Here is a 24,413-nt window from a genome sequence, read left to right as displayed (position 1 = left end):
GACTCCTGGTGGCGAGGGGCAGCAATGCCTGGCATGTATCCCCCCTGGCATTGCTGCAGAGACCCCTGGTGGCAACTGAGGGCAGTTGCCTATGTGACCCCACTACTGCCATTGCGCCTGTGAGCGCTGGTGGGTAGGTAAGGCAGGGCCCTGTATGTACATCAGCCATTGGGGCAGGGCCCTCTGTGTATCCCACTCTCATCTCGACTGTAAGCTGTCTAAACTCCTACCTGCCTCATGGGGCCACAACCGTGGTACCCCCAACCCACCCAGCAATGTCGTCAATCTATCCAACTACACACTCAGCCCAGAAGAAAAGCCTGTCCTATCTCGGAGACTCTCTTTCTGCCCTGCCACCTCTACCAACATGATACAGTTCTGCAGCAATCTGGAAGCCTACTTTCGCCGTCTCTGATTCAAAGAATACTTTCAGGACAACACTGAACAGCGCACTGATACACAGATACCCTCCCACCAACAGCACAAGAAGAAGAACTCCACATGGACTCCTCCTGAGGGTCGAAATGACAGTCTGGACCTATACATTGAATGCTTCTGCTGACGTGCACAGGCAGAAATTGTGGAAAAACAACATTGCTTGCCTCATAACGTAAGTCGTGCAGAACGTAATGCCATCCACAGCCTCAGAAACCACCCAGACATCAAAGAGGCTGATAAAGGAGGTGCTGTTGTCATCATGAACAGGTCTGACTACCAAAAGGAGGCTGCCAGACAACTCTCCAACACCAAATTCTACAGGCCACTTCCCTCAGATCCCACTCAGGAATACACTAAGAAACTGCAACATCTACCCAGGACACTCCCTACACTAACACCGGAACAAATCAACATACCCTTAGAGCCCCGACCAGGGTTATTCTATCTACTACCCAAGATCCACAAACCCGGAAATCCTGGATGCCCCATCATCTCGGGCATTGGCACTCTCACTGAAGGACTGTCTGGATATGTGGACTCTCTACTCAGACCCAATGCCACCAGCACTCCCAGCTATCTCTGTGACACCACTGATTTCCTGAGGAAACTACAATGCATTGGTGACCTTCCAGAAAACACCCTCCTAGCCACCATGGATGTAGAGTCTCTCTACACGAACATCCCACACACAGATGAAATACAAGCTGTCAGGAACAGAATCCCTGATGATGGCGCAGCACAATTGGCTGCTGAGCTCTGTGCCTTTATCCTCACACACAACTATTTCAAATTTGATGTCAATATATATCTCCAGATCAGTGGCACCGCTATGGGCACCCGCATGGCCCCACAATATGCCAATATTTTTATGGCCGACCTGGAACAACGCTTCCTCAGCTCTCGTCCACTCATGCCCCCTTCTCTACCTACGCTACATTGATGACATCTTCATCATCTGGACCCATAGGAAGGAGTCTCTGGATAAATTCCACCACGATTTCAACAGCTTCCACCCCACCATCAGCCTCGGCCTGCACCAATCTACACAGGAGGTCCACTTCCTAGACACCACGGTGCAAATAAGTGATGGTCACATTACTACCACCCTATACCGAAAACCTACCGACCGCTATGCCTACATTCATGCCTCCAGCTTCCATCCCGGACACATCACACGATCCATTGTCTACAGCCAAGCACTGAGGTACAACCGCATCTGCTCTAACCCCTCAGACAGAGACCAACACCTACAAAATCTCCACCAAGCATTCTCAAAACTACAATACCTGCACGAGGAAATAAGGAAACAGATCAACAGAGCCAGACGTGTACCCAGAAGCCTCCTACTGCAAGACAAACCCAAGAAAGAAACCAACAGGTCTCCACTGGCCATCACATACAGTCCCCAGCTAAAACCTATCCAACGCATCATCAGGGACTTGCGTGGCAGGCCGGTCCTCGCCCACAGGCAACCTGCCAACCTGAAACATATTCTCACCAGTAACTGCACACCGCACCATAGTAACTCTAGCTCAAGAACCAATCCATGCAACAAACCTCGATGCCAACTCTGCCCACATATCTACACCAGCGATACCATCACAGGACCTAACCAGATCAGCCACACCATCACCGGTTCATTCACCTGCACGTCCACCAATGTAATATACGCCATCATATGGCAGCAATGCCCCTCTGCTATGTATATCGGCCAAACTGGACAGTCGCTACGGAAAAAGATAAACGGAGACAAATCAGATATTAGGAATGGCAATATACAAAAACCTGTAGGAGAACACTTCAACCTCCCTGGCCACACTATAGCAGACCTTAAGGTGGCCATCCTGCAGCAAAAAAACTTCAGGACCAGACTTCAAAGAGAAACTGCTGAGCTTCAGTTCATCTGCAAATTTGACACCATCAGCTCAGGATTAAACAAAGACTGTGAATGGCTTGCCAACTACAAAACCAGTTTCTCCTCCCTTGGTTTTCACACCTCAACTGCTAGAGCAGGGCTTCATCCTCCCTGATTGAACTAACCTCATTATCTCTAGCTTGCCTGCATATATATACCTGCCCCTGGAAATTTCCACTACATGTATCTGACGAAGTGGGTATTCACCCATGAAAGCTCATGCTCCAAAACGTCTGTTAGTCTACAAGGTGCCACAGGATTCTTTGCTGCTTTTACAGATCCAGACTAACACGGCTACCCCTCTGATACTTTCAGGATATGTTTTGGTTCTGAGAGGTGAAAGGCTGCTCTGTGTGTGATGTTATGGAGTGACATAGCAAAGGTTGATTGCAGAGGTGATGCATGTGCCACAAAAGTTGTGGGGTCCCTCCCCTAGCTTTGGCCCCAGAGTCCAGAATTTACATAAACCCACCCGCTGACCTGTGACTAAGAATCTGGTTGCAGAGGTATTTCGTGTCCCACAGCTGACTTCCCACAGTCCAATCTGCAAAATTTTCTTCTTGTCTGAGGGGAAAAAAGCATTTTCCCCAACTATGGAGTTGTTTAAAACTTTCAGTGTGGAAATGAGATCAAAGCCGAGCAGCTTATGTATGTCTAAAAATTGCATTTAGTCATTAATCATTTTTTATCTGTGGTATTGATCCAAATATGAATTAAAATGATAAAAAAACTCTATTTTTAAACTAGAGAGATACAAAGGACATAAAATGTGCATTTAAACATTTCACAAGAAAAGCATGCTGCTAAATACAAATATTCCTTTTCAATCTCTCTTATTTCACTAGCCTTTGGAACCCATGTCCCTTGCCTAACGAGAGTTATGTAGGTTCGGGTGAGTCCCGAAATCATGAACTGCTAAGTTCCATTCTACTGTCTTTGATTCATATCACCAGAATAACTGTACTTTATTACCCCTGTCCTAATAAGAAAGTGACCGGGGATCCCACAGCAGCTGAAATAACCCTTTGGACATGCACCCCCATCATGCAATGCGGGGTGGGTGTGAGCATGCATATCAGCAACAAAAGGCCTTTACAACAGATCACCAACAGATGTCAGGGTAAAGTTCATTCTCACCTTGCTTACATCCTCCCCCTAGCCAAGAATTGGTGGTCCTGATAAATCACACTCCCTGTTATACCAACACATTGGTATTGAATGCGAAGTTATGGCTAGCAAAAGTAGCCACCCATCTCTGCCTTGTAGCATCCAGCTTAGCCCTTGTTAACACATAAGTCAGTGGATTGTTCTCTGTCCACACCTGAAACTGAGCACCACACAAGTAGTCTCGAAATTTCTCAGTGATGGCCCATTTCAAGACCAAGAACTGCTGCTGGTGGTGGGATAGCGAGTTTCGCTATCAGACAGTCCTCAGCTGGCAATGCCTACAGATTTACATTTCCTTCCACTTCCTGGTACGGGACTGCTCCCAGACCCTCCAAACTGGCATCAGCATGCAGGATAAACGGCTTGTTTGGGTTAACAAGGACTTGGACTGGCACATGAATCAGGCAAATTATTATTTCCCGTAAAGCTCTGTCACTTCTCTCATCCCACCATGTCCCAAATGGAGAAGAGAGGAGCCCCTCCCATGTCCCAGTCCAGGAACACCAGAGTGTGGTGTGGTTGTGACTCAGTCCAGGTCTGCTAGTGCTGCAAAGGAGAAGGTTTCCTTCCTCAGTCCAGGTCAACTGGAATTGTTGTTGCAGTGGGGAAAAGATGTCTTTCATCTGGTTCTTAGATGCTTTGGTGAAAGGGGACAGGCAGAGGCTTTTTTCTTCCCTCTGCAGCTCAAATTGCACACTTCTTCTCTGCTTTTTGCTCTACCTTGACTTCTCTCTTGCATCTCAATTTTCTCTTTCCTGGCCTCATTCCAGAGCATTCACAGCCCAATTCTCTATCCTAACCCTGAGCTCTCTACTGCACCCTGAATGTCTCATTCTAACCCCACCCCAGAGTCTGCACCCCCAGAGCCAGTGTCTTCATCCCTCTGCATTCCAACTCTCTGTCCCATGTAGCCTGATATAGGGTGTACTAATAATATTAATTTGGATAATTTGATGAAAATTTAATTGATTAGCTTACATGTTATTTAATTTAATTGAGTTACAAAGTTACATTTGCATTACTGCTATTCAAAAGATACATATGGCATTATATACAACAAAGTTTTGGTTAATATACTCACAGCCTTCCTTGATAACCTGGTGGTAAGAGACACAGGACCAGCCTTGCAGTTCAGGTTTCTCAATTCTTAAGTGAAAGATGCTGTGCTTAGGGAAAGCTAGTGTTACTTAGGGTTTACTTGAATATGTTAAACTTAAAATCAAAACCTAATAAACAAAGACTAAAAACATAGGGAAACCGAACTTAGCCTAGTTCCCTTGAAACTTAAAGTTTCAGAACAAGTACAGCCTACTGTTAGTACATAGAGAGAGAGTGGAGGACGTAAGTCACAATGATAGAGCAAAGTGCTCTAGCGAGGTGGCTTACCTTTTTTATAGGGCAGAAGGGCCGGAAATCCTTCCTCCTATGCCCAAATTTCATTCCTCACCCACAAAACATTAGGGTACATTTACTTCATAGACTAGTATGTTTGTGCTTGTTGATGACATGTACATATGCACATAAGTTACCTTGTAGTGTACCTGTTAAATCTGTGGGTACAACACTGAATAAAACTCTATGCCATTCTCCATTGTCGATTGGTCTAAGTAAAGGTCTTGGACAGGCATGGGTACTTATCTATTTAAGCAACATGAGAGAGGTCGATTTTCCTCTCTGAGTAAAAGGTCACAATATAGATATGCTAACTTTGCCTTAGCTTAACATACAGGATATGGCCTCTAGGTTCTCGTAAGTCATGTGTCTCAGTCTCCTAATCATTTTTATTGCCCTCTTCTGGACTCTCTCCAGTTTGTCCACATCCCTTCTCATGTGGGTCGCAACCCCAAAAGTACTCACATTTTACCCCATTGACCCCAAAATGCCAGCTTTTAATATGTAAATAGGGTGCTGCCATGGTCAAGTCACTCCCGAGCTCTCCAGCGGAGCCTGCTGGCACAGAACAAGGTGAAAATTAGCCAGGATGTCACTCAGTCAAATCCCTGTGCTCCCCGCAGGTGATATCGGAAGGCTCCAAGATGGATCATTTCCCTTTCTCTCATCAGCTTCAGGCCCCAGGGTTACAAATGCACAAACCAGTTGGGATTCTCCCCTGGCCTCAGGGTGTGGGGCTGCTCTGAGGGGATGGACTTGCACACTTGGGATATTAGTGCAAAGATACAATTTCAATTTCTCTTAGAGAAATTGGAGGGCAATTTATATTTGGTAAAAGTCTTATTTAGTGAAAGGAAAGCTGCAGTGACAGCCTGGTTACTGGGGTGCAAAACACCTTCCTCCTGGGAGAAACAAGAAGTTAGAATTAGAAATTTACATCGTTTGTTCCAGTGTTGGTACAGGTTTAATTTTGCTTCTGTGTAGGTTTGTTTCAGGCTGTGACCATTTTGGTTTATTGGGTTGTTTTGTTTTTTTTAGTTGGAATGGAGCTTTTAATTGACATTTGCTGGATTCAAATGGCTGACTTGCAACACCAGTTTTGACATAGTTCTGCATATTTTATTACGATTTGACCAGTATTCAAGGATTCAATTCCTTTATAGGAGGTTTTAGAGGTCATGCTTATTTATTTGATGTTATTTTATCATTCTGCTGTAGCATACTTTTTTGATAAAATGTTGAAATTATTAATTTACAGCATTTGTTAGTTTTTATTTTTACAAACAAAGTTTTTCTTAATGTTTGGGTTTTAAATTAAGCCTTGTTTTTGGTTTCAATTTTTCATTTAGGTTTTGGTTACTGATGGGATCTTTAAGAGAACTTTGGATTCAGTACTAAAATTTGGACAGATTTAGAATATTTTAAGTAAACCGTGTTTACTATTTTATTTTAATAAAGTTTGTATTGCTGTAAACCCTAGCCGGGGGGAGAGGAGATGATCCTGGCCTTTAACTGAGAAGGAACAGAGGCATGGCCCCCGTGAAGGGTGAGGCCAGGTGATGGAGGGCACAGCTCCCCAATTTTTTTTGTCTAGCTCATCTCAGGCCTGGTCTACACTACGCTGTTAAAGTGATTTTAACAGCGTTAAATCGATTTAACGCTGCACCCGTCCACACTACACTGCTCTTTATATCAATTTAAAGGGCTCTTTAAATCGATTTCTGTACTCCTATAAAACGAGAGGAGTAACGCTAAAATCGATATTACTATATCGGATTAGGATTAGTGTGGACGCAAATCGACGTTATTGGCCTCATTATTTTACAGTAGCTACCCACAGTGCACCGCTCCAGAAATTGACGCTAGCCTCAGACCATGGACGCGCACCACCGAATTCATGTGCCTAGTGTGGACGCTCACAATCGACTTTATAATATCTGTTTTATAAAATCGGTTTAAGCTAATTCGAATTTATCCTGTAGTGTAGATGTAGCCTCAGTCCCCCACTAAAGGAGAAGAGTCTGATGCCACCCCTGCAGGTCACTGAGTGTCACTGCTGCTCCATGGGAAACATGCTCTGTGCATTACCGTGACTGGTCCGTGGGTGTCACTGCTTGTAGAGGGCAGACACATGCTGTGCATTACGCCACCTGACCAGTGGGTGTCACTGCTGTATCAAGGGAAACATCTTCTGTGCATTACCTTGAGTGACCACGAGGTGTCAGTGCTGCTCCAAGGGAAACATACTCTGTGTTACCCTGATTGGCCACTTGGTGTCACTGCTGCGCCAAGCAAAACAGCTTCTGTGCATTACTCTGACTGCCCACTGGGTGTCACTGCTGCGCCAAGGGAGACATAAGAACGGCCAGACTGGTTCAGACGCAAAGTCCATCTAGCCCAGTATCCTCCTGTCTTCTGACAGTGGCCAGTGCCAGGTGCCCCAGAGGGAATGAACAGAGCAGGGAATCATCAAGCAATCCATCCCGTGTTGCCCATTCCCAGCTTCTGACAAACAGAGGCTACAGGCAACATCCCTGCCCACCCTGTCTAATAGCCCTTGATGGATCTATCCACCATAAACTTATCTAGTTCTTTTTTGAACCCTGTTATAGTCTTGCCCTTCACAACATCCTCTTGCAAGGAGTTCCACAGGTTAACTATGCAACTGCCTTGAGTTTACCCCCCCTCCCCTGGCCAGGTTGTATATGGAAAAGAGGATGAGGATGAGGAGAGCCATGATGTGTCTGTCACTGGCTGGTGCCTCAGTTTCCTCTAGGCAGCAGTGCTGCAGGCTCCTTTGGTCTGTGCCCATACAACTGTGTCTGGGGAAGGAGGAGTAGAGGCTCATTCTTCCCAGCCCCACACCCCACCCCCAGCAGCTGGGGAATCCAGGCCAAATTTAATCCTGGTAGCTGGGCTGGGATTAGCCTGGGCTGAGGTAGGGCTGGGGAGGAATTGGGAGGAAGAAAGACGCACCTGCTGTGAGGGAAGATCCTCCCATTCCCTGCCAACCCCATTCACTCCTTGCAGCACAGCACCCCCTAGCATTTCTTTCTCTGTCATGGGAGCTGTCTGCTGCTTGCTTCTCCCTTAGCATCATCTCTCCCCATCCTGGAGCACTGGCATTGCCCATCCTGTGCAAACAGGGAGGCCCTGGTGTGCCCCATGGCACTGCCCTGCAATTGTGGGGGCAGCTGTTGGATGGAGCCATATCAAAATATGGGGATGGGGAAGGCTGGGGACCAGGACTCCTGGGTTCTCCCCTCAAATGTGGGAGGGGAGTGGAGATTAGGGGGTATAGTGGGGGAGGGACAGGGCTGGTATCCAGGGCTACTGCTTTTTCTGGTTTTCTCCACCTCCTGCAGCTACCTCGATCCTTTCAATATGTTTCTTGTTCCATATTCATTTGCTGACTTGTGTAAATCACCCCAGAGGTGGCTGCATCTCAGTGTTGGGTGAGGCACCCTTGGCTGCATCACCTCCTAACCGAGTCTCTCTCCCACTTCGGGTGACCCTGCAGCACTCAGCAAACATCCACAAGATCATGGGGCACTTTGAGCACTGCGCAGGCAGGGGCCAGGCGCCCAGCCCTCCCTCCAGAGAATGGGACACAGCATCGACTACTTTTTACAGGGATTAAAAAGGGGCAAAGGAGGGCAAATCAGAGGAGTAGGTGGCCAGGGTCTGAGCAGGGGGTGGAAATTGACTGGTCGGGGGTCAAGCAGCTGGAGGCAGAGTTAGGAGAGGGACTGAAGGCAAAGTCAGGGAGGTGGGAAGGAGCCGGAGTTAAGCCCGGAGGGAGGCGCTGCCAGAGGGTTAAACCCCGGCACAGGCAGGGGCCGAGGGGGAACAGTTATCCCGGTGGGCTGAGACTCCAGTGTTTGCAAACATGGGTGGGGGGAGCAGAGGGCTTTTTTATTTCCCCTCTCACAGGCAGCACCTCTCAGCATGGACTTCCCAGGGCTGGGCTCTTAAAGGCACAGGCATCCCACCGCCTAGACACTGCAGCTCCTCTCTGATGTAACCTACTGAGGTGATGCAGTAGGAGACTCAATTCAGTGAAACTGGGCATTCCCTATACGCCCCCCAGCCAGGGGGCTGTACACCCCCTTCCCCAATTTTCCGCAACACCCTCTCCCTCAGTGGTCAGGTAGTTACATGCAGCGCTGCCAATGTTGTCATTGGTTGCAAATTTGAATGGAAATTGAAACGTTAACACACACTTTAAAAGCAGATACAACGTATGAAAACTACTTGCACCTGAGAAAGTCAAATAGGTTTGGAAAGTCTGGACAAAGCCGGGTTTCCTCACCCAGCTGTTGTGTTTGCTGACAATGTGGGTGCATTGGCTTCGGCACTGTTGGCCAACCTTAGAATTTCAAATGATGATTTGTAAGCGAGGTGTGAATGAGCTCTCCCCTGGCAGCTACTGATGACCAGGGTTGGGGGGAAGCTTTGGGACCAGACTGTATTTACATGAACTCACCTACTCTGCTGAGGTATCCAGCGGACAGAGCTGGGCTGCCTCTGCTCTAGGTGCCCGGAGGAGGGAAGGTGTGTAGGGTCCAGCCTGGGACTCTTCCTCCCTCCTGCCAAGCTCTGACTATTAATCCCAGCGCTGGCACTCCTTTCTTCAAGCGCCATGTGGGCCAGAGGAAACGTTTGGTAGGAAGCACAAGGGCCAAGCTTGTGAACATCAGGTGCAGCAGCAAGAATCCCAACTATCAGGGTAGCAAGTTCTAGAGCCCTATCCCATTGTGGCCATCCCTGCCAAAGACCTGGCTCTAGGAGGTGTGAGTCACCCAGCAGGAGGGGAAAGATTCACTCTTACACAGCTGGAGACAGGGGAGTTGAGCTCTGGGGCATTACCACAAGCATGGGTGGGTGGCAAGTTTGTAGAAATTTTGGTGGTGCCCAGAACCCACCCCAAAACTCCACCCCCACCTGCCTAAGGCTCTGGGAGGGGGGTTGGGGGGGATTAGGGTGCAGGATTCAGGCTTTAGGATGGAGTTTGGGTGCTGGGTGCAGGCTCCGGCAGAGTTGTAGGAAGGGGTGAGAGGTGCAGGCTCTGGGGGTGGGAAGGAGTGTGTGGCAAGGGGTGCACCCTCTGGGAGGGAGCGTAGGGCTGAGGATGAGGGATACATGATGCAGGAGGGGGCTCAGGACTGGGGCAGAGTATGAGGGTTCAGAGGGAGCTCAGGGTTGGGGGTGTTGGAGTGGCTGAGGGCAGCCTGCACTAGGACTCTGGGGCAGCAGTTCTGCCCAGAATCCCTCTACTCCAGCAGCAGGAGCAGGCAGGGGACAGGCACATGCTGCTTTTGTCAGGCAGGGATGCACCACAGCAGAGGGGAGGGGTGCCAGGCAGGGGCCAGGGGAAGAGACCCAACTCCAAATATTGCTGGAGCAGGGCCCCCAGCCCTGAATGTTCCTGGAGCCCGAGCACCACAAATGTATATAACCTGCCGCCTATGACCACAAGCCAACACAAGGTCCCACTGAGATTTGAACTCAGATTACAGGATTCAGAGTCCTGAGTGCTGCCCATTACACCATGGGAGCAGCTTGTGCTGCCTTCTCTGCACATCGGTGACCCTCATGGGGCTGCTTGTGTAAGGGGGCTCTTGGCCCTTTACTAAAACTTAATGTGTGTGTGTGGGGGGGGTTGGTTGGCTAGTTCCCAGCACCAATAGAAGGGGGAAGGATAAATGGGAAATCAGGACCCTGAGACTGACAGTCCTCAGGGACAATGGGGAGAGGCCAAAGCTCCAAGTTAGCTGCACTGACAGGCCAGACAGTGTAATAAGAGAGTCATCAAGCCAGCGGGTCCCATCTTCCATGTGAGCTGGAACTGCCTGGGTGAGAGTGGGGCGGAGCTAAGGAGAGAGCAGGAGCCCGAGAAGAGCCGGGGAGCAGAGCTGTGCAGGTGTAGTGCCAGAAACTGCTGCATGTAGGAATTTGCAACCTGTAGCAGTTACTGATACCTGAGGTTGTTCTTATTTGCTGACTTGTCCTAATTGGCTAAAACTTGACAGTGGTTTCTCTAGCAAAGGCCAGTCCCTGGCCCCTTGGTCCAGACATCCTCCTTCATATCAGGCTAGGGTGACCAGATGTCAAAGATGAAATATTGGGATGTGGGGGGCGGAGCAAAAAAAAAAAAAAGCCAAAGGGCCCCCCTGCCGCCAAGCGGAGGTGGCACAACCCCATCTCCAACCAATTCTTGGCTCCAACCTCTGCTACACCGCCAGCTCCCCCATCCTCTCACTCCTCGGCCCAGCCTGGGCTCCAAGCTCTGCAGCCGAACCATGATCCAGGCCCCTCCTGCAGCTCCCGGGCAAGGGGTGAACAAGGCAGCTCCTGGCAGGAGCGTGTCCGCCCCACTTGTGTCTCCGCCCCCCGCCCACCTGGGCTCTGCCTGCTCCGTGCTGCCCCCACATCAATGCGCTGCCCGCAGGCTGCAGGGCTGGAGCAGCTTCTGCGCTGCGCTCCTGGCCATGGCCATGGCCAGTCTGCAGACCTGCGGGGGAGGGGCGCAGCCTTCCCTCTCCAGATCTGCAAGGGGAATGTAAAGCGACCGTTCCTGTGGGAGTAAGGCGCTGCCATCCCTCCCTAGCTCTGCCAGAGGACTGGGCTGCAGCAGTATTAGCAGGGGCAGGGCGCTTGATTGTTTCCCCGGCTCTGCGAGGGTACTGGAGAGCGGCTGTTCCTGGGCGCGTGGTGTGCTAGGTTCCTTCCTAGCTCTGCGACGGGAGTGGGGAGTGGCCTTTACTGTGGCGGCAGGGCACTGGGTTCCCTCCCCAGCTCTGCAAGGGGCCTGGGGAGCAGCCCTTCCTGCGAGGATTAGGGCGCCGCCTTCTCTCCCTAGCTCTGCGAGACCACTGGGGAGCAGCCCATCCTGCGGGATTAGGGCGCCGCCTTCTCTCCCTAGCTCTGCGAGACCACTGGGGAGTGGCCGTTCCTGCGGGATTACGGCGCTGCCTTCTCATCCTAGCTTTGCAAGACGACTAGGGAGCGGCCCTTCCTGCGGGGGTGGGGAGCTGGCTTCCCTCAACGCCTCTGCCAGGGGACTCGAGAGCAGCCCTTCCTGCGGGACTAGGGCACTGCCATCTCTCCCTAGCTCTGCGAGACCACTGGGGAGTGGCCCTTCCTGCGGGATTAGGGCGCTGTCTTCTCTCCCTAGCTCTGTGAGATGACTGGGGAGCAGCCCTCCCTGTGGGATTAGGACGCTACCTCCTCTCCGTAGCTCTGCGAGACCACTGGGGAGCGGCCCTTATTGTGGAATTAGGGCACTGCCTTCTCTCCCTAGCTCTGCGAAACCACTGGGGTGCGGCCCTTCCTGCGGGATTAGGGCGCTGCCTGCTCTCCCTAGCTCTGCGAGACGACTGGGGAGCAGCCCTTCCTGCGGGAATAGGGCGCTGCCTTCTCTTCCTAGCTCTGAGAGACCACTGGGGAGCAGCCCTCCCTGCGGGATTAGAGCGCTGCCTTCTCTCCCTAGCTCTGCGAGACCACTGGGGAGTGGCCCTTCCTGCGGGATTAGGGCGCTGCCTCCTCTCCCTAGCTCTGCGAGACCACTGGGGAGCAGCCCTTCCTGCGGAATTAGGGAGCTGCCTTCTCTCCCTAGCTCTGCGAGACCACTGGGGAGCAGCCCTTCCTGCGGGATTAGGACGCTGCCTTCTCTCCTTTGCTCGGGGAGAACTCTGGGGAGCGGCTGTTCCGGCGGGATTAGGACGCTGCCTTCTCCCCCTAGCTCTGCGGGGCCACTGGGGAGCAGCCTTTCCTGCGGGATTAGGACGCTGCCTTCTCTCCCTAGCTCTGTGAAACCACTAGAGAGCGACCCTTCCTGCGTGGGCGGGGTGCTGGCTTCCCTCCCCAGCTCTGCCAGGGGCCTGGGGAGCAGATCTTCCTGCGGGATTAGGGCGCTGCCTTCTCTCCCTAGCTCTGCGAGACCACTGGGGAGCAGCTCTTCCTGCGGGATTATGGCACTGCCTTCTCTCTCTAGCCCTGCGAGACCACTGGGGAGCGGCCTTTCCTGCGGGATTAGGGCGCTGCCTTCTCTCCCTAGCTCTACAATACGACTGAGGAGCAGCCTTTCCTGCGGGATTAGGGTGCTGCCTTCTCTCCCTAGCTCTGCGAGACCACTGGGGAGTGGCCGTTCCTGCGGGATTAGGGTGCTGCCTTCTCTCCCTAGCTCTGCGAGACCACTGGGGAGCAGCGCTTCCTGCGGGATTAGGACGCTGCCTTCTCTCCCTAGCTCTGTGAGACCACTGGGGAGCGGCCCTTCCTGCAGGATTAGGTCTTGCCTTCACTCCCTAGCTCTGCGACACGACTGGGGAACGGCTGTTCCTGCGGGATTAGGGTGCTGCCTTCTCTCCCTAGCTCTGCGAGACCACTGGGGAGCGGCCGTTCCTGCCATATTAGGGCGCTGCCTTCTCTCCCTAGCTCTGCGAGACCACTGGGGAGCAGCCCTCCCTGTGGGATTAGGGAGCTGCCTTCTCTCCCTAGCTCTGCGAGACCACTCGGGACCGGCCGTTCCTACGGAATTAGGGCGTTGCCTTCTCTCCCTAGCTCTGCGAGACCACTGGGGTGCGGCCATTCCTGCGGGATTAGGCCGCTGCTTTCTCTCCCTAGCTCTGCGAGACCACTGGTGAGCAGCCCTTCCTTCGGGATTAGGGCTCTGCCTTCTCTCCCTAGCTCTGCGAGATGACTGGGGAGCAGCCTATCCTGCGGGATTAGGGCGCTGCCTTCTCTCCCTAACTCTGCGAGACCACTGGGGAGCGGCCGTTCCTGCGGGATTAGGGCACTGCCATCTCTCCCTATCTCTGCGAGACCACTGGGGAGGAGCCCTTCCTACGGGATTTGGGCGCTGCCTTCGCTCCGTAGCTCTGCGAGACCACCGTGGAGCGGCCCTTCCTGCCGGATTAGGGCGCTGCCTTCTCTCCCTAGCTCTGCGAGACCACTGAGGAACAGCCCTTCCTGTGAGATTAGGGCGCTGCCTTCTCTCCCTAGCTCTGCGAGATCACTGTGGAGTGGCCCTTCCTGCGTGGGCGGGGTGCTGGCTTCCCACCCCAGCTCTGCAAGGGGCCTGGGGAGCAGCCCTTCCTGCGGGATTAGGGCGCTGCCTTCTCTCCCTAGCACTGCGAGACCACTGGGGAGCGGCCGTTCCTGCGGGATTAGGGAGCTGCCTTCTCTCCCTAGCTCTGCGAGACCACTGGGGAGTGAACCCTCCTGCGGGATTAGGGCGCTGCCTTTTGTCCGTAGCTCTGCGAGACCACTGGGGAGCGGCCCTTCCTGCGGGATAAGGGCGCTGCCTCCTCTCCCTAGCTCTGCGAGACGACTGGGGAGCAGCCTTTCCTGCGGGATTAGGGCGCTGCCTTCTCTCCCTAGCTCTGCGAGACCACAGGGGAGCGGCCGTTCCTGCGGGATTAGGGCGCTGCCTTCTCTCCCTAGCTCTGCGAGACCACTGGGGAGCGGACCCTCCTGTGGGATTAGGGCGCTGCCTTCTGTCCGTAGCTCTGCGAGACCACTGGGGAGCGGCCCTTCCTGCGGGATAAGGGCGCTGCCTCCTCTCCCTAGCTCTGCGAGACCACTGGGGAGCGGCCCTTGCTGCGGGATTAGAACGCTGCCTCCTCTCGCTAGCTCTGCGAGACCACTGGGGAGCGGCCCTTCCTGCGGGGGCGGGGCGCTGTCTTTCCTCCCCAGCTCTGGGAGGAGAGCAGGCAGTGGCGGTTCGAGCGGGGGAGGGGCGCTAGCGTCACTCCCCATCTTTGGATGGGGACTGGGGAGTGGTGGTTTGAGTGGGGGCGGGGCGCTGGACGGGCCGCTCCCCACTGGACTCGCAGACCTAGGGACAGAAGGCAGCGCCCTAATCCCGCAGGAAGAGCTGATCCCCAGGCTCCTGGATGAGTTGGGGAGGGAAGCCAACGCCCAACCCCCGCAGGAACGGTCGCTACCCAGTGGTCTCGCAGAGCTAGGCGGAGAAGGCAGCGCCCTAATCCCGCAGGAAAGGCCGCTCCCCAATGGTCTCGCAGACCTAGGAAGTGAAGGCAGCGCCCTAATCCCGCAGGAAGGGCCGCTCCCCAGTGGTCTCGCAGAGGTATTTGCAGCAGGCAGCGCCCTAGTCCCGCAGGAAGGGCTGCTCCCCAGTGGTCTCGCAGAGTTGGGAGAGAAGGCAGCACCCTAATCCCGCAGGAAGGGCCGCTCCCTAGTGGTCTCGCAGAGCTAGGGAGACAAGGAAGTGCCCTAATCCCGCAGGAATGGCCACTCCCCAGTGGTCTCGCAGAGCTAGGGAGAGGAGGCAGCGCCCTAATCCCGCAGGAAGGGCCGCGCCCCAGTGGTCTCACAGAGCTAGGGAGGGAAGGCAGCGCCCTAATCCCGCAAGAAGGGTATCTCCTCAGTGGTCTCACAGAGCTATGGAGAGGAGGCAGCGCCCTAATCCCGCAGGAACGGCCAATCCCCAGTGGTCTCGCAGAGCTAGGGAGAGAAGGCGGTGCCCTAATCGCGCAGAATGGGCTGCTCCCAAGTGGTCTCGCAGAGGTAGGGAGAGAAGGCAGCGCCCTAATCCCGCAGGAAGGGCAGCTCCTCAGTGGTTTCGCAGAGCTAGGGAGAGAAGGCAGCACCCTAATCCGGCAGGAAATGTCGCTCCCCAGTGATCTCGCAGAGCTCGGGAGATAAGGCAGCGTCCTAATCCCGCAGGAAGGGCTGCTCCCCAGGACCCTGGGAGAGCTGGGGAGGGAAGCCAGGGCCCCGTCCCCGCAGGAAGGGCCGATCCCCAGTAGTCTCGCAGAGCTAGGGAGAGAAGGCAGCGCCCTAATCCCGCAGGAAAGGCCACTCCCCAGTGGTCTCGCAAAGTTAGGAAGAAAAGACGGCGAGCTAATCCCGCATTAAGTGCCGATCCCCAGTGGTCTCGCAGAGGTAGGGAGAGAAGACAGCGCCCTAATCCCGCAGGAAATGTCACTCCACATGGTATCGCAGAGTTGGAGAGAGAAGGAAGTGTCCTAACCCCGCAGGAAGGGCCACTCCCCAGTGGTTTGGCAGAGCTAGGCAGAGAAGGTTGCGCCCTAATCCCGCAGGAAATGTCGCTCCCCAGTGGTCTTGCAGAGCTAGGGAGAGAAGGCAGCGTCCTAATCCCGCAGAAAGGGCTGCTCCCCAGGCCTCTGGCAGAGCTGGGGAGGGAAGCCAGCGCCCCTCCCCCGCAGGAAGGCCCGCTCTCTAGTGGTCTTGCAGAGCTAGGGAGAGAAGGCAGAGTCCTGATCCCGCAAGAAGGGTCGATCCCCAGTGATCTCGCAGAGCTAGGGAGAGAAGGCAGCGCCCTAATCCCGCAGGAACGACCACTCCCAAGTGGTCTCACTGAGCTAGGGAGAGAAGGTAGCACCCTAATCCCGCAGGAAGGGCCGTTACACAGTGGTCTCGCAGAGCTAGGGAGAGAAGACAGTGCCCTAATCCCGCATGAAGGGCTGATCCTCAGTGGTCTCGCAGAGCTAGGGAGAGAAGGCAGCGCCCTAATCTCGCAGGAATGGTAGTTCCCCATTGGTCTCGCAGAGCTAGAGAGAGAAGGCGGCGTCCTAATCCCGCAGGAAGGGCCATTACCCAGTGGTTTCGCAGAGCTAGGAAGAAACGACGGCGCCCTAATCCCATAGGAAGGGCCGCTCCCCAGTGGTCTCGCAGAGCTAGGGAGAGAAGGCAGCGCCCTAATCCCGGAGGAAGGACCGCTCCCTAGTGGTCTCTCAGAGCTAGGGAGAGAAGTAGGTGCCCTAATCCCGCAGGAAGGACCGCTCCCCAGTGGTCTCGCAGAGCTAGGGAGTGAAGGCAACGCCCTAATCACGTAGGAACAGTCACTCCCCATTGGTTTCGCAGAGCTAGGGAGAGAAGTCAGCGCCCTAATCCCGCAGGAAACGCAGTTTCAAAGTGGTCTCTCAGAGCTTGGAAGAGAAGGCAGTGACCTAATCCCGCAGGAAGGGCCTTTCCACAGTGGTCTCGCAGAGCTAGGGAGAGGAGGCAGCGCCCTAATCCCGGAGGAAGGGCCGCTCGCAGTGGTCTTGCAGTGCTAGGGAGAGAAGGCAGCGTCCTAATCCCGCAATAACGACCGCACCCCAGTGGACTCGCAGAGCTACGGAGAGAAGGTGGCGCCCTAATCCCGCAGGAACGGCCGCTCCCCAGTGGTCTCGCAGAGCTAAGGAGAGAAGGCAGCGCCCTAATCCTGCAGGAATGGACGCTCCCTAGTGGTCTCGCAGAGCTAGGGAAAGGAGACAGAGCCCTAATCCCGCAGAACGGGATGCTCCCCAGTGGTCTCGCAGAGATAGGGAGAGAAGGCAGCGTCCTAATCCCGCAGAAACAGCCGCTCCCCAGTGGTCTCGCAGAGCTAGGGAGAGAAGGCAGCGCCCGAATCCCGCAGGAACGGCCGCTCCCCAGTGGTCTCGCAGAGCTAGGGAGAGAAGGCAGCGCCCTAATACCACTGGGTGAGATGCTCCCCAGGCCCCTGGCAGAGCTGGGGAGGGAAGTCAGCGCCCCACCACTGCAGGAATTGTCGCTCCCCAGTGGTCTCGCCGAGTTAGGGAGAGAAGACAGTGCCCTAATCCCACAGGAAATGTCGCTCCACATGGTCTCACAGAGTTGGAGAGATTAGGAAGTGTCATAACCCCGCAGGAAGGGCCGCTCCCCAGTGGTTTCGCAGTGCTAGGCAGAGAAGGTTGCGCCCTAATCCCGCAGGAAAGGTCGCTCCCCAGTGGTCTTGCAGAGCTAGGGAGAGAAGGCAGCGTCCTGAATCCGCTGAAGGGTCGATCCCCAGTGGTCTGACAGAGCTTGAGAGAGAAGGCAGCGCACTAATCCCACAGAAAGGGCCGTTCCTCAGTGATCTCGCAGAGCAAGGGAGAGGAGTCAGCGCCCTTATCCCGGAGGAAGGGCTACTCCCCAGTGGCCTCGCAGAGCTAGGGGGAGAAGGCAGCGCACTAATCCCGCAGGAAGGGCCGCTCCCCAGTGGTCTCGCAGAGCTAGGGAGAGAAGGCAGCGCCCTAATCCCGCAGGAGGGCCGCTCCCCAGTGAGCTCGCAGATCTAGGGAGAGGAGGCACTGCCCTAATCAAGCAGGAAGGGCTGCTCCCCAGTGGTCTCGCAGAGCTAGGTAGAGGAGGCAGCGCCCTAATCCCGCAGGAGGGGCTCCTCCCCAAAGGTCGCGCAGATCTAGGGAGAGAAAGCAGCGCCCTAATCCCACAGGAAGGGCCGCTCCCCAGTGGTCTCGCAGTGCTAGGGAAAGGAAACAGCGCCCTAATACCGCAGGATGGGCTGCGCAACAGTGGTCTCGCAGAGCTAGGGAGAGAAGGCTGCGCCCTAATCCTCCAGGAAGGGCCGCTCTGCAGTGGTCTCTCAGAGCTTGAGAAAGAAGTCAGTGCCTTAAACCCGCAGCAAGGGCCTTTCCCCAGTGGTCTCGCAGAGCTAGGGAGAGGAGGAAGCGCCCTAATCCCGCAGGATGGGCCGCTCCCTAGAGGTCTCGCAGAGCTAGGGAGAGAAGGTGGCGCCCTAATCCCGCATGAACGACCGCTCCACAGTGGTCTCGCAGAGCTAGGGAGAGAAGGCGGCGCCCTAATTCCGCAGGAAAGGCCGCTCCCCAGTGGTCTCGCTGAGCTAGGGAGAGAAGGCGGCGCCCTAATCCCGCAGGAACGACTGCTCCCCAGTGGTCTCGCAGAGCTACGGACAGAAGGTGGCGCCCTAATCCCGCAGGAACGACTGCTCCCCAGTGGTCTCGCAGAGCTACGGACAGAAGGTGGCGCCCTAATCCCGCAGGAACGGCCGCTCCCCAGTGGTCTCGCAGAGCTGGGGAGAGAAGGCTGCGCACTAATCCTGAAGGAAGGGCCGCTCCACAGTAGTCTGGCCGAGCCAGGGAGAGAAGGCAGCGTCCTAACCCGGCTAGGAGGGCCGCTCCAAAGTGGTCTCTCAGAGCTTGGGAGAGAAGGCAGTGCCCTAATCCCGCAGGAAGGGCCTTTCCCCAGTGGTCTCGCAGAGCTAGGGAGAGGAGGCTTCACCCTATTCCCGCAGGATGAGCTGCTCCCCAGGCCACTGGCAGAGCTGGGGAGGGAAGTCAGCGCCCCGCCACTGCAGGAAGGGTCGCTCCCCAGTGGTCTCGCAGAGCTAGCGAGAGAAGGCAGCGCCCTAATCCCGCAGGAAGGGCAGTTACCCAGTGGTCTCGCAGAGCTAGGGAGAGAAGGCAGCGCCCTAATCCCGCAGGAAGGGCCGTTAACCAATAGTCTCGCAGAGCTAGAGAGGTAAGGCAGCGCCCTAATCCCGCAGGAAGGGCCACTCCCCAGTGGTTTCGCAGAGCTAGGGAGAGAAGGCTTCACCCTAATCCCGCAGGAAGGGCCGCATCCCAGTGGTCTCTCAGTGCTAGGGAGAGGAGGCAGCGCCCTAATCCCGCAGGAAGGGCCGCTCCCTAGTCGACTCGCAGAGCTAGGGAGAGAAGGCAGCGTCTTAATCCCGCAGTAACAGCTGCTCCCCAGTGGTCTCGCAGAGCTAGCGAGAGAAGGCAGCGCCCTAATCCCGCAGGAAGGGCAGTTACCCAGTGGTCTCGCAGAGCTAGGGAGAGAAGGCAGCGCCCTAATCCCGCAGGAGGGGTCGCTCTCCAGTGGTCTCGCAAAGCTAGGGAGAGTAGACAGCGCCCTCATCCCGCAGGAAGGGCCGTTACCCAATAGTCTCGCAGAGCTAGAGAGGTAAGGCAGCGCCCTAATCCCGCAGGAAGGGCCACTCCCCAGTGGTCTCGCAGAGCTAGGGAGAGAAGGCAGCACCCTAATCCCGCAGGAAGGGCCGCTCCCCAGTCGTCTCGCAGAGCTAGGGTGAGAAGGCAGCACCCTAATCCCGCAGGAAGGACCGCTCCCTAGTCGCCTCGCAGAGCTAGGGAGAGAAGGTAGTGCCCTAATCCCGCACGAACGGTCGCTCCCCAGTGGTCTCGCTGAGCTAGGGAGAGAAGACGGCGCCAAAATCCCGCAGAAAGGGTCGCTCCCCAGTGGTCTCGTAGTGCTAGGGAGAGAAGACGGTGCCCAAATCCCGCAGGAACGGCCGCTCCTCAGTGGTCTGGCAGAGCTAGGGAAAGAAGGCAGCACCCTAATCCCGCAGGAACGGCCGCTCCCTAGTGGTCTCGCAGAGCTAGGGAGAGAAGGCAGCATCCTAATCCCGCTGGAACAGCCGCTCCCCAGAGTTCTCCCAGAGCAAAGGAGAGAAGGCAGTGCCCTAATCCCGCAGGAAGTGCTGCTCCCCAGTGGTCTCGCCTAGCTTGTGAGAGGAGGCAGCGCCCTAATCCCACAGGAAGGGCTGCTCCCCAGTGGTCTCGCAGAGCTAGGGAGAGAAGGCAGCGCCCTAATCCCGCAGGAAGGGCTGCTCCACAGGCCCCTCGCAGAGCTGGGGAGGGATTCCAGCACCCCGCCCCCGCAGGAAGGGCCGCTCCCCAGTGGTCTCGCAGAGCTAGGTAGAGAAGGCAGCGCCCTAATTCCGCAGGAAGGGCTCCTCCCCAGTGGTTTCGCAGAGCTAGGGAAAGAACGCTGCGCCCTAATCCTGCAAGAAGGGCCGCTCCGCAGTTTTTTCGCAGATCTAGGGAGAGAAGGCAGCGCCCTAATCCGGCTGGAATGGCCGCTCCAAAGTGGTCTCTCAGAGCTTGGGAGAGAAGGCAGTGCCCTAATCCCGCTGGAAGGGCCTTTCCCCAGTGGTCTCGCAGAGCTAGGGACAGAAGGCAGCACCCTAATCCTGCAGGAAGGGCCGCTACTCAGTGGTCTCGCAGAGCTTGAGAGAGAAGTCGGCGCCCTAATCCCGCAGGAACGACCACTCCCAAGTGGTCTCACTGAGCTAGGGAGAGAAGGTAGCACCCTAATCCCGCAGGAAGGGCCGTTACACAGTGGTCTCGCAGAGCTAGGGAGAGAAGGCAGCGCCCTAATCCCGCATGAAGGGCTGATCCTCAGTGGTCTCGCAGAGCTAGGGAGAGAAGACAGCGCCCTAATCTCGCAGGAACGGTAGTTCCCCATTGGTCTCGCAGAGCTAGGGAGAGAAGGCGGCGTCCTAATCCCGCAGGAAGGGCCATTACCCAGTGGTTTCGCAGAGCTAGGAAGAAACGACGGCGCCCTAATCCCATAGGAAGGGCCACTCCCCAGTGGTCTCGCAGAGCTAGGGAGAGAAGGCAGCGCCCTAATCCCGGAGGAAGGACCGCTCCCTAGTGGTCTCTGAGAGCTAGGGAGAGAAGTAGGTGCCCTAATCCCGCAGGAAGGACCGCTCCCCAGTGGTCTCGCAGAGCTAGGGAGAGAAGGCGGCGCCCTAATTCCGCAGGAACGGCCGCTCCCCAGTGGTCTCGCAGAGCTAGGGAGAGAAGGCAGCGCCCGAATCCCGCAGGAACGGCCGCTCCCCAGTGGTCTCGCAGAGCTAGGGAGAGAAGGCAGCGCCCTAATACCACTGGGTGAGATGCTCCCCAGGCCCCTGGCAGAGCTGGGGAGGGAAGTCAGCGCCCCACCACTGCAGGAATTGTCGCTCCCCAGTGGTCTCGCCGAGTTAGGGAGAGAAGACAGTGCCCTAATCCCACAGGAAATGTCGCTCCACATGGTCTCACAGAGTTGGAGAGATAAGGAAGTGTCATAACCCCGCAGGAAGGGCCGCTCCCCAGTGGTTTCGCAGTGCTAGGCAGAGAAGGTTGCGCCCTAATCCCGCAGGAAAGGTCGCTCCCCAGTGGTCTTGCAGAGCTAGGGAGAGAAGGCAGCGTCCTGAATCCGCTGAAGGGTCGATCCCCAGTGGTCTGACAGAGCTTGAGAGAGAAGGCAGCGCACTAATCCCACAGAAAGGGCCGTTCCTCAGTGATCTCGCAGAGCAAGGGAGAGGAGTCAGCGCCCTTATCCCGGAGGAAGGGCTACTCCCCAGTGGTCTCGCAGACCTAGGGAGAGAAGGCAGCGCCCTAATCCCGCAGGAACGGCTGCTACCCAGTGGCCTCGCAGAGCTAGGGAGAGAAGGCAGCGCACTAATCCCGCAGGAAGGGCCGCTCCCCAGTGGTCTCGCAGAGCTAGGGAGAGAAGGCAGCGCCCTAATCCCGCAGGAGGGCCGCTCCCCAGTGAGCTCGCAGATCTAGGGAGAGGAGGCACTGCCCTAATCAAGCAGGAAGGGCTGCTCCCCAGTGGTCTCGCAGAGCTAGGTAGAGGAGGCAGCGCCCTAATCCCGCAGGAGGGGCTCCTCCCCAAAGGTCGCGCAGATCTAGGGAGAGAAAGCAGCGCCCTAATCCCACAGGAAGGGCCGCTCCCCAGTGGTCTCGCAGTGCTAGGGAAAGGAAACAGCCCCCTAATACCGCAGGATGGGCTGCGCAACAGTGGTCTCGCAGAGCTAGGGAGAGAAGGCTGCGCCCTAATCCTCCAGGAAGGGCCGCTCTGCAGTGGTCTCTCAGAGCTTGAGAAAGAAGTCAGTGCCTTAAACCCGCAGCAAGGGCCTTTCCCCAGTGGTCTCGCAGAGCTAGGGAGAGGAGGAAGCGCCCTAATCCCGCAGGATGGGCCGCTCCCTAGAGGTCTCGCAGAGCTAGGGAGAGAAGGTGGCGCCCTAATCCCGCATGAACGACCGCTCCACAGTGGTCTCGCAGAGCTAGGGAGAGAAGGCGGCGCCCTAATTCCGCAGGAAAGGCCGCTCCCCAGTGGTCTCGCTGAGCTAGGGAGAGAAGGCGGCGCCCTAATCCCGCAGGAACGACTGCTCCCCAGTGGTCTCGCAGAGCTACGGACAGAAGGTGGCGCCCTAATCCCGCAGGAACGGCCGCTCCCCAGTGGTCTCGCAGAGCTGGGGAGAGAAGGCTGCGCACTAATCCTGAAGGAAGGGACGCTCCACAGTAGTCTGGCCGAGCCAGGGAGAGAAGGCAGCGTCCTAACCCGGCTAGGAGGGCCGCTCCAAAGTGGTCTCTCAGAGCTTGGGAGAGAAGGCAGTGCCCTAATCCCGCAGGAAGGGCCTTTCCCCAGTGGTCTCGCAGAGCTAGGGAGAGGAGGCTTCACCCTATTCCCGCAGGATGAGCTGCTCCCCAGGCCACTGGCAGAGCTGGGGAGGGAAGTCAGCGCCCCGCCACTGCAGGAAGGGTCGCTCCCCAGTGGTCTCGCAGAGCTAGCGAGAGAAGGCAGCGCCCTAATCCCGCAGGAAGGGCAGTTACCCAGTGGTCTCGCAGAGCTAGGGAGAGAAGGCAGCGCCCTAATCCCGCAGGAAGGGCCGTTAACCAATAGTCTCGCAGAGCTAGAGAGGTAAGGCAGCGCCCTAATCCCGCAGGAAGGGCCACTCCCCAGTGGTTTCGCAGAGCTAGGGAGAGAAGGCTTCACCCTAATCCCGCAGGAAGGGCCGCATCCCAGTGGTCTCTCAGTGCTAGGGAGAGGAGGCAGCGCCCTAATCCCGCAGGAAGGGCCGCTCCCTAGTCGACTCGCAGAGCTAGGGAGAGAAGGCAGCGTCTTAATCCCGCAGTAACAGCTGCTCCCCAGTGGTCTCGCAGAGCTAGCGAGAGAAGGCAGCGCCCTAATCCCGCAGGAAGGGCAGTTACCCAGTGGTCTCGCAGAGCTAGGGAGAGAAGGCAGCGCCCTAATCCCGCAGGAGGGGTCGCTCTCCAGTGGTCTCGCAAAGCTAGGGAGAGTAGACAGCGCCCTCATCCCGCAGGAAGGGCCGTTACCCAATAGTCTCGCAGAGCTAGAGAGGTAAGGCAGCGCCCTAATCCCGCAGGAAGGGCCACTCCCCAGTGGTCTCGCAGAGCTAGGGAGAGAAGGCAGCACCCTAATCCCGCAGGAAGGGCCGCTCCCCAGTCGTCTCGCAGAGCTAGGGTGAGAAGGCAGCACCCTAATCCCGCAGGAAGGACCGCTCCCTAGTCGCCTCGCAGAGCTAGGGAGAGAAGGTAGTGCCCTAATCCCGCACGAACGGTCGCTCCCCAGTGGTCTCGCTGAGCTAGGGAGAGAAGACGGCGCCAAAATCCCGCAGAAAGGGTCGCTCCCCAGTGGTCTCGTAGTGCTAGGGAGAGAAGACGGTGCCCAAATCCCGCAGGAACGGCCGCTCCTCAGTGGTCTGGCAGAGCTAGGGAAAGAAGGCAGCACCCTAATCCCGCAGGAACGGCCGCTCCCTAGTGGTCTCGCAGAGCTAGGGAGAGAAGGCAGCATCCTAATCCCGCTGGAACAGCCGCTCCCCAGAGTTCTCCCAGAGCAAAGGAGAGAAGGCAGTGCCCTAATCCCGCAGGAAGTGCTGCTCCCCAGTGGTCTCGCCTAGCTTGTGAGAGGAGGCAGCGCCCTAATCCCACAGGAAGGGCTGCTCCCCAGTGGTCTCGCAGAGCTAGGGAGAGAAGGCAGCGCCCTAATCCCGCAGGAAGGGCTGCTCCACAGGCCCCTCGCAGAGCTGGGGAGGGATTCCAGCACCCCGCCCCCGCAGGAAGGGCCGCTCCCCAGTGGTCTCGCAGAGCTAGGTAGAGAAGGCAGCGCCCTAATCCCGCAGGAACGGCCGCTCCCCAGTGTTCTCGCAGAGTTAGGGAGAGACAGCAGCGCCCTAATTCCGCAG

General features: G+C 56.3%; 1 protein-coding gene and 1 non-coding gene across 2 annotated transcripts in view; both read right to left on the bottom strand.

The window, feature by feature from the left end:
* Positions 1-24,413, bottom strand: part of LOC127035712 (uncharacterized) — a 193,376-nt gene that overhangs the window by 121,036 nt on the left and 47,927 nt on the right. The gene's annotated exons all lie outside the window — the stretch shown is intronic.
* TRNAQ-CUG (transfer RNA glutamine (anticodon CUG)) lies at positions 10,400-10,471 on the bottom strand. The gene has a single exon. It is a non-coding gene; the product is annotated as a tRNA-Gln (tRNA).

Source organism: Gopherus flavomarginatus, chromosome 16 (assembly GCF_025201925.1).
Source record: "Gopherus flavomarginatus isolate rGopFla2 chromosome 16, rGopFla2.mat.asm, whole genome shotgun sequence".
In the NCBI taxonomy this organism is placed as follows: Eukaryota; Metazoa; Chordata; order Testudines; family Testudinidae; genus Gopherus; species Gopherus flavomarginatus.
Note: the sequence above shows the minus strand (reverse complement) of the source record. Positions and strands in the feature narration are given on the sequence as shown.